Source organism: Peromyscus maniculatus, chromosome 20 (genome assembly GCF_049852395.1).
Source record: "Peromyscus maniculatus bairdii isolate BWxNUB_F1_BW_parent chromosome 20, HU_Pman_BW_mat_3.1, whole genome shotgun sequence".
NCBI lineage: Eukaryota > Metazoa > Chordata > Mammalia > Rodentia > Cricetidae > Peromyscus > Peromyscus maniculatus.
The window spans coordinates 39,379,858-39,393,089 of NC_134871.1; the positions used below are offsets into that span (position 1 = coordinate 39,379,858).

Consider the following 13,232-nt stretch of genomic DNA (forward strand, 5'->3'; position numbering starts at 1 on the left):
TGTACAGACCTCCAGGTATCTGTGTTTGGTACTGGGATTAAAGGCATGTGTCACCACACTTGGCTCTGTTCCCTAGTGTGGTCTTGAACACACAGAGATCCTGCCTGCTAAGGGATTAAAGGCATGTACTGCCTGACTTCTTTGTTTACTTAAAATGACTGGCCTTTTCCCCTTGATCTCCAGGCAAGCTTTATTTATTAACACACAAATAAAATATCACCACAATGTGTCACTACTTAGCCCATGTTTTCCTTGAATTTGTGGATCGCCCAACTTCTGTATCTTCCATGATAGAATTGTAGACATGCACCTCTAATGTAAGCTGCAAAAGTGATTAAGTAAGTTAAAAAAAAAATCTGATTCAGATACTTAAATAACACCAATATCACTATCTTTGTTTGTTTTTAAGTTATGGTAGTAACAGCATTCTTTGTCTTTGTTTTTAAGATTTGGTAGAAAGAGCATTCTAAAGTAGCTCAAGAGATATTTAACTATAGCTCTGTGTACAGATCTCTAGTATACTGAGACCTTGGAAGAAAGCCCACAGGAGTGATAAGTTTAGCAGTCTAACTGATCCTTCATGGGAGGTGATTGAACTTCCTGATTATGGTCATGATGTCTATTCCATAAGGTGGTCAGGTTGCATACAACATAGTCATATTTTAGGGCAAGGATTTCTAAAGCAAAACAACATATTTGAGAAGTGGTAGATGTATAGGTAGTAAACATTAACAGGAGGGGAAAGAAACATGGTAGAGAAATTATAAAGTAAGTACTTTGTGTACTGCATGGTGTTTTGATTTTTCTTACATTTGAATACTTATTTCTAGATTAGAAAAGTTTAAACTAAGAATAAAAGAATGAGAATGCAAATGAAACAGGAGCTCTCGCCGTAAAGATGCACAGAGTGTCATTAAGAGAAATAAAGGCTTTAAGCTCTTCGCTTGAAAAGGAAATTAGAGAAAATATGATAAAGTCAGCCAGTAAGAAGGTAGCTTGATGTAACTGGGAAATGCAGTAAGCTGCACACAGAATCCTTTTTAAAAATAGGGCTTAACAACAAAAAATTGAAAGAAAGCAGTCTAGTTAATTAGAGAACACTGAAGATGAGGCAAAAATAGTCAAGTTCAAAAGAGGCTTATGTGTATGGTCCTTGAGAGACCAAACACCCACATGACCACGGACAGTGAAGAAAGGTAGTTAGAGAGTCTGAGGGGTGTGTACATAGAATAGTGAATACTGCCTTCAGTTTCGTTTGCAGAATCACAGTATAACTAGAATGAAGTTTAAAGAAAAAATCCAAAAGGAATCTGATTCTTGACTCAAAAATATGTTTAACTCAGATGCATCCTGGAAGAGATTTTATTTCATTTACTTTGAATCCAGGCTCTGACACTACCTGTGCCATGTGATTTTGGACACAACTTCGAACCTGCCTGGTGGGTGTTTCTACTCTAGTAAAATGGATTTAAAGCTTACTTTTTAATATAAAATTATATCCACTTTCTATTTTTTTCTGATTTACAATTTAATAGATGTTCTGGCCCTCATTTTCACCCTTCTCGGGTCTACTGTTCTAGGATTAAAGTTCTCTGCTCAAAGGCATAAATGTGTGGGAGCTCTTCAGCTAAGCACTCATGAACTAGCTGGTGTCTCTGGAGCAGTGGCTTGTCCTAGAACTTAGCCAACACCACCAGGACTGTTATGTCCTCCACCTCTACATACTCTGCCTCCAGATCCCACCAGCTTCAGGAGGAGGTAGGCAGAACTGAGTTCCATGTCATATACTCTCTCAAGGCAAACTTTTGCGCATATTGGACCCTCAGGGTAAAATTTCCCAAGTGGTAACTAAAACTTGTGGCAAGGCCATTTTTAATGGATGGTAACATTCAAGACATGAGAAATTCAAAGTAATTTCTACTTCCTTACGTGACACTCAATGTCACTGCAGGCTTTTTAATTAATTTGAATCACTTTGAGGAACTCAAGATGGTTATTATTATTATTATTATTATTATATGGTGAACTCATAGTCATGACACTTTTCTAAATTTATTTTATTAAAATAGTAAAAAATGCATTTGACAGAGTATTGTGCTATGTTTAGAATCTTGTATACATTGTGAGATATTAAAGGTTAGGTACATTAAATATGTACCCTTTATAGTGAGAATATTCAAAACCCCTTCCTCTAGCTTTTTAAAATGTGATATGTAAGTGCTATCTAGAGTAAGCCTACTGTGTGATAACAAACAAAAATTGCTTACTCTCACCTCTCTGCAAATTAGCTCATTGATCAGTTTTCTGTGCATCCTCCTCTTCTTCCATTCTCCTACTTCCAACTTATATTATTATTTATTTTTCCATACTGTAAATGGCATCCTGTGACTTAGGTCCTTAACATGAAGTTCCATCTATGCTGTTGTCAATAGCAGGAATATACTCTTTTAAGGATGAATAAAAGTACCATTGTATGTTTATACCATATTTCCCTTTTCTATTCATCATTTGACCAACATATCAGTTATTCCCATTTTTTCCTGTTGTGAACAGCTCTGAACTAAGCATGAGGATTCTTCCATTTGATGGTCATGCTGCTGTCATTTCCTTTGGGATAGTTGAATGGCATAATATTTTTAGTTAAAATTTTTTGAGGAATGCCCATAGTTTCCCATAATATCATAATTTATATCCCTTCCAGGAGGATAACAGGGTTTTCATTTCTCTACATGCTTGCCAGTGCCTGGAATCCTTTCTGTTCTTGATATACTGGTAAGAATAAGGTGATGGTCATTTGCTTTTTCCTTATATGTTTATTTTTATTCAGATCTGCTCAGATTCCTTTTATGTGAGTATGTATGTATAGATAGATAGATAGATAGATAGATAGATAGATAGATAGATAGATAGATATACATATGTGTCTGTGCATGAATATGTGCCTATATAGCCCAGAGTTTGATGTCAGGAGTTGTCTTCAATCATTCTTCACTTATTTTGAGACAACCTCTCACTGATCCTGGAGCTTTTTGATTGACCAGCAAGACCCAGGACTCTTCCTGTCTCTGCCTGGCCAGTGTTGCAGTTTCAGACTCATACAACTTTGTCAGGGGTTTTTCACTTGGGTGCTTGGGAATGAACTCAGATTCTCATGCTTGCACACAATATACTTAACCTACTGAACCATCTCCCAAGCCGTCTGCTCAGATTTGACTCCTAGATTCCCAAACCTCTTCTATCCTATAATAGCTAAGTGCCTTACGGTGATTATCAAGCATTGATTACATATTCAGAGAAAACCCTGTGGAGTATTTGGGTGCTGATGAAGGCATTTTAAGGAAAACCTTCTTCTCTGTTTATGGAAGTATAAATTAAGTAAAGGTAGTGAGTAACAAAGCTGTGACTGCGGATGCATGTATTGCGAACAGTTGCCTACCATCTCCACTACAGCACGCATGGACCTCCTGAAAGTATCTCCAAACAGCCCTCAGAGTATCATATTTAAGAAGGAAAAGCTCCTCTTTGAGCCCCTGTTTGTTTGTAGTTTTTTTTTTCAACTTAAATATTTTTAACTTTTTGAGAAGCCAAAAGGATTTCTTGGTAACTTAACACTGTCAACTGGAAAAAAAAAAAAAAAGATTTATCTTCATACAATGCTGCTTCCCAAAGACTTCACATCTTCAAATAAGCATGGTAAGGGCACAGCTTGCCTCCCAAATCAAAGCAAAATAAGAAAAGGAAAAAGGAAAAAGAAACGTTTGTGTTGCCAGTGTTTAATGGGATGCTTTAAGAGGTTAGACCTTGAATCAAGGAAGAACAATGAAATAGATCCAGCCAAACCCATTTAAATATCAATACAGAGAATAATCAGATAGGAAAACAGAGAAAATATTTCAGTGCAGGGTTAGAAAACAAACAGTTAAGGCATTTATTTTTGAGTGCCTAGAAAAAAGTCCAAGTGTAGCAAAAATATTAGCTTAATAACTAGTCTCGCTTAACCTCAAATCTGAGACACTATGCAAAGGAGAAAGGCTTGTAGATATTGTGGTTGTTTGAAAGTAATTGCCCCCATGATCTCATAGGAAGTGTATCTATGGAGGCTGTGGCCTTGTTGGAGTATGTATGCTCTTGCTGGAGGAAGTATGTCACTGTGGAGATTTGATATGGTCAAGATACCTCCCAGTGTCTCAGACCACTTCCTGTTGCCTGCATCCAAGATGTAAAACACTCAGCTACTTCTCCAGTACAATTTCTGCCTGCATGCTTCCATGTTGCACCATGATGATAAAGGACTAAACCTCTGAAAATATAAGCCACTCAATTAAATATTTTTCCTTTATAAAAGTTGCCTTGGTCATGGTGTCTCTTCACAGTAGTAAAAACCCTGAGACAGATATTGTCTTTATTACTCTGTGTTAAACACTATGAGGAAAGACCACCTCTGCAACTGGCAGCTAGATTCTAATATCCCCATGGAAACTGTCAGTTAATTTGTAACCCCAATGTGCTTAGTGGGTATCCCTTCACAAATGTGCTTGACATAAACCTTCTTTATTTCCAGGATCATATATCTAACCCCAATGTGATATCAGCTCGTGATAGTCCATTCAGTTTTCCAAACTAACATATCCCAAACTGAACACTTGTTTCCTGTATTGGTATATCTTCTACATGTCTTTCTGTCAGTGGTTCACAGCAAGGATCACTAAAGCATGATTTAGCGTATCCTGGCACATCTTCTGGGTCTCCAGAATCTGTGCACATCTCACCATGTCTACAATTTTTTTCTTTAACCAGAGGCATCATTTCCATTTCCATGTAGTGTTCCATTTACCTCTAACTGTTCTTTCAGTTTCTCTCCTAACTGTTCTTTCAGTTTCTCTCCTAGCGCATTTCATTGTCAACATTATTACATCATGTCAAGTCAGGAAGTATCTATGGTGCAATTCCTTGCACTGTTACCTTTTCTTTCAAGGTAAATGGCCAGCAGGACCTGGCCAGCTGCCATTTCTTTCTTTCTGACGTCATCCTCTCCTTGCTGTCTCCTGAGTGGCATATACTGAGCTTTAGGCTGTTCTCTTAACCCGTGATCTATACTCCTTTTCAGGGCCAATGTCCTTGGTCATCACTTGTCATAGAATGATTCTGACACAAACATCCCTGTTGTGAACTTCTCTACTTTTTCTGGGTACTTCTTCAATCTACTATGTACATTTGGGAAGATCCTTTCTTCAATGTAGTACTTAAAAAGCTGACCGTGGGACTGCAGGGCTTGGGGAACCTGGAGAGAAGCCCTCCAGCAACAAATGGCGCCCAACGTGTTGGCAAGAGTTTCTACCTAAAACCTGAGAAGAGATTCTAAAATGGAGCTAAAAACAGCTTCCTAATTGTCTCTCTCAAATGAGCGGCAACCTGCCGGTTTGAGCTACTGGCGGGTTCCTGGCGTGTGCGTTTGACCAGCAGTATGGCGAATGAGGCGTCTGCCAGCGGCACATTACGCTGTGTGGTAGATTTAGTCTTTACTAGTATTTAAAAAAAAAAAAAGGTTTCTGGGCTACACGCTGCTTGGATAAAAGCATAGACCACGATAGCTCCCAGAGCTGACGGAAAACGTACCACTGCCATGTTGAAAAGCTGAAGGGGGTGGAGCCAGCAGCCACAGCACCGTTTCAGGCTTAAAAGGCTACAGTCAATAAGACTGATTCAGATAAAATAGTTTATAATACATGTAAAAATGTACGTAGGCTTAAAAGACAAAAAAAAATACCATTATATAAACAAATAGTATCTAAAATTAAATTGTTTAAAAAAACACTGAAGGTAATAAGCCATGTAAAGATGGCTATCACACACAAAATCTGGATTATGTTGTCTTTGATATTCATAACTAAACAAAAACATTTGATTGTAAAAGCTGTTCAGTTATGCCAAAATGTAAATTTTAAAGGTACCTTGACTTCAAAATTTGGATATAAGGATATGTTACTTTGGAAAAGAGGTTCTGCTTTTGTTTCCACAGAAAGCCAGAGGCTGTGGATTTGTTCCAGATTAAGATACATCAGGTTTCAACAGCCAAGACCCCCTGAAAGGTCTCCAATGACACCATGGCCCAGATGATCCAACATCCAGAGCAGTTTCAAGGCAACTGGTTCACACAATACAGCCTCACAGACTACCCCATAGGCCTAAAATTTTCTTTGCACCCCCTTAAGATATAGCGCCCCCCTCCAGCAGGAAGTAGTAAGAGATGCTATGCCCAAATTCCCAAATATACCAAGCTGGCTTTAGAGGTGGAATTGGCTCACTCCCCCTCTAAACCCAGACATATTGCTTTAAAAAAAAATGGTTAAGAGATTCTTGTGTCCCAAATCAGAAGAGCCCTCTGGTGTGGGACAGAGAAAAACCAATATTTTTATTTAAAACAGGTTGATTATAAATATGATCTCTTTCTAAAAAAGAAAAGGGGATATGATATAGATATATAGGAGGATATGGAGATGACAAGATAAAAGGGTAGATTAATGAACCTACTTTTAAAGAACAACTTGTTTAAAATGTTTTACATTGGTATAGATTTTAGTTTATGTTTAAAATGTTTTACATTGGTATAAATTTTAGTTTATTGATACAAACTTGAAGTTAATTTTGTTATACTGTATATATATATTTCTATTTTTGTTTGAGGTATTATGTTTATGTAACTCATTTAAAATTGTAATGGATAATTAAAAAATAGATTAATAATTAGTCATCTATGATAATCATATCTGTAGCCATGTTAGTTAAGTCTTCTCGGTATACATAGATATATTTCAGATAGATAGGTAATCTTCAAACACTTCATAGACCTAGAGAATATGGCATTTAAATAACTTAAAATTCTGTTGACGTAAGACACAATTGCTCCTGGCTGCACCAATTTGATCCCGAGAGAATGTTGGGCTTCTAAGACATTTCCATTTGGAAGTTTGTCTTTTTGGCACAAAATGGCCTACTGGGCAAAGAACTGCCCTTGTCTTGATGGCTGACAGTACAAATGCAATGCTGTCCTTTCTGCAAGTGGGACACAAGGAAAGCGACCACTGTACTCTGCCAAGACAGGGTAAGATGGTCTTTCAGAAATACTGCTTCTGAAAATGGTCTGTCAGATACTCTAGGCCTGTAGCCAATTTGAATGCACCAACAATGCTGAGAAACATTAGGTGACTGTCCAGGCTGCCAGCTGTCTTGGTCTACTTTTGCAAGATTCCCGAAAGTTGCTTGCATCCATCTACCATTTCTCAGGTGCCATTATGTTCCTTCTCAGGTCTTTGATGTGGTTGAAAACTAGATAGCTGTAATTTCCTCAGTTATGATAAAAGATAAGTTGGATATAAAACCTTAAATTCACAAATATAAGATAGATAGGACATCTTTTTTAATATTGTAACTGTAATTCTTGCTCGGTAATTGTTTTGTTATATGTAATTTTACCATGTTAAAGTTAAAAACTTACTTTTTAAAAAAGAAGAAAAGGGGAAATGCTGTGGATATCATTCTATACAAATAAAACACTGATGGCCAGTGATCAGGCAGGAAGTAGGTGGCCAGGCAGGAAGTAGGTGGGACAAGGAGAGAGGAGAATGCTGGGAAGCAGAAGGCTGAGAGGAGAGACACTGCAGCCACCGCGAGGACAAGCAGCATGTAGACTCTGGTAAGCCACCAGCCACGTGGCAAGGTATAGATTTATAAAAATGGGTTAATTTAAGATAAAAGAACAGTTAGCAAGAAGCCTGCCACGGCCATACAATTTATAAGTGATATAAGCGTCTGAATGATTATTTTATAAGTGGATTGTGGGACTGCGGGGCTTGGGAACCTGGAGAGAAGCCCTCCAGCAACAGCATGCCTCAGATGTGTTAGTCCCTCTGCCTTTGTTTTTCTCCCTATGTTCCTGCAAAAACAGTTATCTGAGTGGGACATTAGTACTTTCCTTTTTAATTAATGTTTTTGAAAGACCAACTCATATGATGCTTAACACATAGTGGGTCCTTTTGGCTGAGAACTGACATATGTTGGTCAGTTTCAGAAGTGGATGAGGAGAATTATATACTTGTTATTATTTTGGAAAAACAGATTATTTGACCTTTTAATCATCTATAATGTAGGAGAATTAGACATGTTAAACTGTAATTTGATTTTACACAGTATCTAAGAGACAATACTGATTGTGGTTTGCAATGTGGAACTGAAAATTTTGATTTTGCTTGTCATTCCAAGTTGGAAAAATCTAAGGAGATTTTATTATACCTGTGAAAAAATTGTAACATACTTACAATTTATATTTATTAGATTTCGGCAGTTGGTTAACGACCTAGAAAATATATATTATTAGAGAATGTTACTTAAAAATAAAAATTAATACATTAAATTAATAAATAAAGCTAAAGTAATTAATTGGCCTGGAGTTGTAGAGGTTACCAAAGAAGTCTGTTAATATTTTTGTATTTAAATAGTGAAAATAATACATGTAAATTAAATGAAAAACATAAGGATAGGAATTTAAGATTGTAATAATGCAAAAATATTAATTTTCAAAACTCAATAAAATAAACATTTCATTTACTTTAAAACTTAAAAATCTACTTTTAAGTAAATCAAAGGCCCACACTAATTATGAACATTCGGGAATCAGTAGAACATGTTTTTTCTTTCTTCCTTACTTTGAGTAAATGTCACTAATTTCATTTGTTCTTGTGTACAAATCAATTATGCAATAACATTAATAATCCTAATGACTAGCTCTCTGTGTGTATGTTGTGCTGCAGCAATTTATTAAGTGTTGGATTGTGCCATCCTAAAATTCACATTCAAATCTTTACTCTTGACTTTTTCTATTTAGACATAAATGCCTTTCATTGGATAATTACAGTCAACTTCAACTACATTCATTATGTGAAAGTGCTAATTTGATGGAGCTTGTATTATTACAGGAAGAGCAGGAAACACCAATGGTAGTCTGTCTCTCTCTCTCTCTCTCTCTGTCTGTCTCTCTGTCTCTGTGTGTGTGTGTCTCTTTCTTTGTCTTTGTCACACACACACACACACCTCACAGAGGAAAGTCTATTTTAGGATACATAGAGAAAGTCTGATTGCAAACTAAGAATAGAAAGCCACCCTAACTGCACTGTGGTCCTGGTCTTCTAGCTTCCAGAACTATGAAAAAACAAATGTTGGCTGCCTTGTCCTCTCATTCTGACACTGAGCTGAGACATCATGAGAGGACTGACTGACACACCTACCCTTCCCTCCAGAGCTGGATCTGCTCTGTCTCAAAGGGCAGATTTCTTGATACTGTGGAATGCAGGAGCTTTAATGGAAGCTTCCTTTTTGAAGTGCACATCTGCAGCAGAATTCAAACCAGAGATACCATCTTTTCTGTTTGTCTTGGCCAATGGGTGGCAATGCTGTGCAAAAGAAGATGTTTATTTAGTTACCTAAGGCCACATCATCTGAGGTATGCTTAGATACCCTAAGTTTGAAAACAAAAATCCTTCCATCTTGTACTGAACATTTTACAAGAGTAATGGAAAGGAATAAGGCTAACCTTGGGGTTCTTGATGATTCTCATAAAGTTCCATCTGCAATTCCAGTTAACAATTAGAAATACATGTTTGGCTTGAATTGCATTGCCCTTGCATAATACCCATGTAAAGACAGGTGGAGCAGGTCAGGGGCAGCTGTAGTGTTAGAAACAGAAAGGGTAACATAGTCATGCCTCTCTGATTTCTTTCTTCTCCTTCCATAGTTAATAAACCTCCAATTCAATGTGCCTTCACAGGCAGCATTTCATGGGATACTGAAAAAGCCTACCCATCAGATAAGACACAGAAAACATGCCAGACAAATTTTCACAGCATGCAATCATCTGTCCCCCCAAATTAGGAATCAATTATTGAGTTTCTTTTCTTCAAAATGTCCAATTTCTTCTCTGTCAGAATCTGGGTCTGATAAAGTTCTTTGCTTGCCTTGTTTTGATGTCATACCTGGCCCAGCAACATCTCACACATCAATTGTGCTCTTTTCCCTGCTGCCTTACCTGGTGCTCTGTTCCTCCTTAGAGTATAATAGCGTACATTCAACCTGAACATAGAGAGCAGAACATTTCTCTGATTTGTTTCATGTCTTCATGATGAAAAGGATTTTTCTATTTTGTTCATCATAGCCTAAACCACTAGGACAATTCAAATGAAGAGAAACAATCATGAGGGGTCTGTAGAATATGGATAACTACTTGATCCTCCCTTTCTGCCCAACATAGCACTGTTTCTGGGTCTCTGGAGAAAATCAATGGGTTATTAGAGCCTTGGAAGACTTTGGACTTTCTTTAAGAAAAGGACTTGGAAACTTACTTTAAGAAAAAATATAAAATATATAAGGTAAAAATTTCTATTAATAACATTTAATTGCTTTCAAACCAAGCTTAGAGAGGCTGAGTGAGTTGGCCTGGGTCAAGTGACATTATCAGTGGAAGACTGTGCTCTAGGTCTGCCACTATCTCTACTGATGGATAACCTGGTGGAATCTCTGCTTTGTTCCTACTGTCCAGGAGGTGCTGATTCATTTATACAATGATGCTTGGCAAGAGTGTTCTTTATGGTGCTGCCACATCTCTTTAATCTATGGTGTGATTGTGGATCAGGTTCCTTTCTTGCTTTGAACACTGATGAGTATCTGATGGCTGCAGATCAAGATGATGACCAAATCCGAGAAGAATGGAATCCATAAACAGAAATTAAGAGTGAGCATGTAAGATAGTATTTACAAGCAGTCTACTTACAACTTATAAGTTAATGTTGAGGGCTCAATTTCACCCCCAAGAAACCTGCCAGGAAGGTACAGTAGAGAGGATGATTTACATTTTATGGAGGACAGGACTGAGGCTCAAGGAAAGTTGGAAATATTTGAAATACATACCATTAAGTGCAGCTTATCATAGAAAGATGCTTCAAAGTTGTGTATGGAATAAGAATTCTTTTCTCACAATTTGGGAGGATATGTATTCTAAATTCAAGGTGTTTGTAGATTTAATTCCTTCATGAAAACTCTGGTCCCTGATCGTAAAGTGTGGCTTTCTCTTTTTGTCCTCTTTTGGTAGACAGGGTCCTCTGCTATCTCTTTTCCTTATAAATACTAAGCTCATTTTTAAGAGTCCCACATTGTATGCACTTCTAAACTGAACTTTTGCATATAGTTTCTGTCTTCAAGTATTATCACACTGGAGGAAGACTTTTCTTTAGGAATTATAAGGTACTCAACCCTATCCATTTCATAAGATATAAATCAGATAAGTTATATGAGCTTGTGTCAGCCTGTAAGCCCAAAAGTTCTTTAATTTCCCATCAATAAACCATATGCTTGGGGAACCAGTAATTAAGTAACTTGATACTTGGTATATTTGGAACAGAAAAGGAACCAAATAAGTTTTAGTTCATGTCTTACTGTATTGTTTCATATTCTCTCCATAAGTGATTAAGCTGAGGCATAATAGATATAAGAACCTTGATTTCCCATTGCCTGCTGTGCACCCAATAAACTCAAGGTCTGCTGCCATGCACATAGAAACATGCTTCAATTTGAAATTGGTCTAGCTTTGCTTTAGTCAACAAGATTTGCCACTTTTATTCAGAAGGTCAAAGAACCAGATTGTGATTGGATAACATTATCTTCCCTAATGCAGCAATAATAAAGAGTCATTCTCAACCTAGAGACTAAACCTCAAATCCTCCCCACATTCTAAACATGAAATATGGCAAGGCAGGTGAAGCATGATGGTGCCTCTGGGACGTGCATGTATATGAGGCCATGGAGAGAACATCTGAGCTACATGACATGAGTTTGAGTCAATTCCTCACATGGTATCTGCAGTCAGGAATCAGAGAATGATAAAGGCTTGTGCTCAGCTCACTTATTCCCTTTCATCTGTCCAACATTTCGGGTGTGAATTCCCACCTTAATGAACCTAATCTAGATAATACCTTACAGGCAAGGCCACAGGCTAACCAAATCTATGCAAATCCTCAAAGACATGCCAGAATCTGGATAATCTGGATAATTCCTTACAGTCAAGTCCACAGGCTTGTCTCCTAAATGAAGCTGGATCCTGTCAAGGTGACAGTCAATAGAAGCCATCACAGTAGCTATAGACTATAAACCTCCTAGATGACACCTCAAAAAAATGACATGCTAATAAGATAAAATCAAAACCAATTCATTTAAACAACTTTAGGTAACAAAAAATCCCTCATAAATGCAGAACCATTGACTCAGAGCAAAGTGTTTATTTTTATTTTGGGGACTGATGAAGACATAACATCATGACCATACTTCTGATATCATTATAACATTTAATTTTATTGTACCCTGAAGGAAGTTGCCAAAATGTGCTGATATCATCTCCCAGAATTACCATAGTAACTTCAATTTGTTCTAGCAGTGTGAACTCATGGATGGGAATGACAATATCTTCTTCCTTTTTATTCCAGAAACTGGAAAGTAACCTAGGGCATGTTCAGTGCTTAAAAAACTTGATTATTTTTGAGTGCTAAAACTAGGATTAATTCCTAAAACTACAATTCAATACATTTCCCCTCCTTAAGGTCCATGGTCATTGCCTCAATTTTTTTTTGCTGTGTTTTTTTTTCTCTTTTTTAAAATTTATTTAATTATTTTATATCCTAATGGAAGTTTCCCCTCCCTCCTCACCTCATATTCCCTACCCTCATCTCTTCTATCCCTCCTCCCCCAATCCACTCTTTTTCTTTGTCTGTTCAGAAATGGATAGGTCTCCCATGGGTATCAAGAAAACAGGGCATGTCAAGTAGTAGTATGACTAAACACACCCCCTTATATTAAAGCTGGACGAGGCAATTCAGTATGAGGAATAAATTCCCAAAGCCAGCCAAAGCATTAGGGACAGCCCTTGTTCCCATTGTTATTATTTAATGACTTTAGATGCATGTGGTACAATCATTTTACTTCACAAATCATAACATAATGTGTTGTAGAAGAAGCACAAAGAATAGAGTATTTATAGATTATTCCCCTTGTTAGTCTGATTAGTAAAATAGTTTTGCTGTAGGAAAGATAATTTTCACAATAAACAAAGGCTTGTTTATTTTCTTTTCTGAAAACAGTGTTAGAGAAAGTGAACTCTTGTGTCAAGTTTGACTATCATTAATCCTGTATGTGAT

The 13,232-nt window shown here is 37.1% G+C and overlaps 1 pseudogene; it reads right to left on the bottom strand.

Annotated features, from left to right (window-relative positions):
* Positions 1 to 1,553: 1,553 nt before the first annotated feature.
* On the bottom strand, positions 1,554 to 1,779 carry LOC121824452 (bolA-like protein 2 pseudogene; annotated as a pseudogene).
* Positions 1,780 to 13,232: the final 11,453 nt, after the last annotated feature.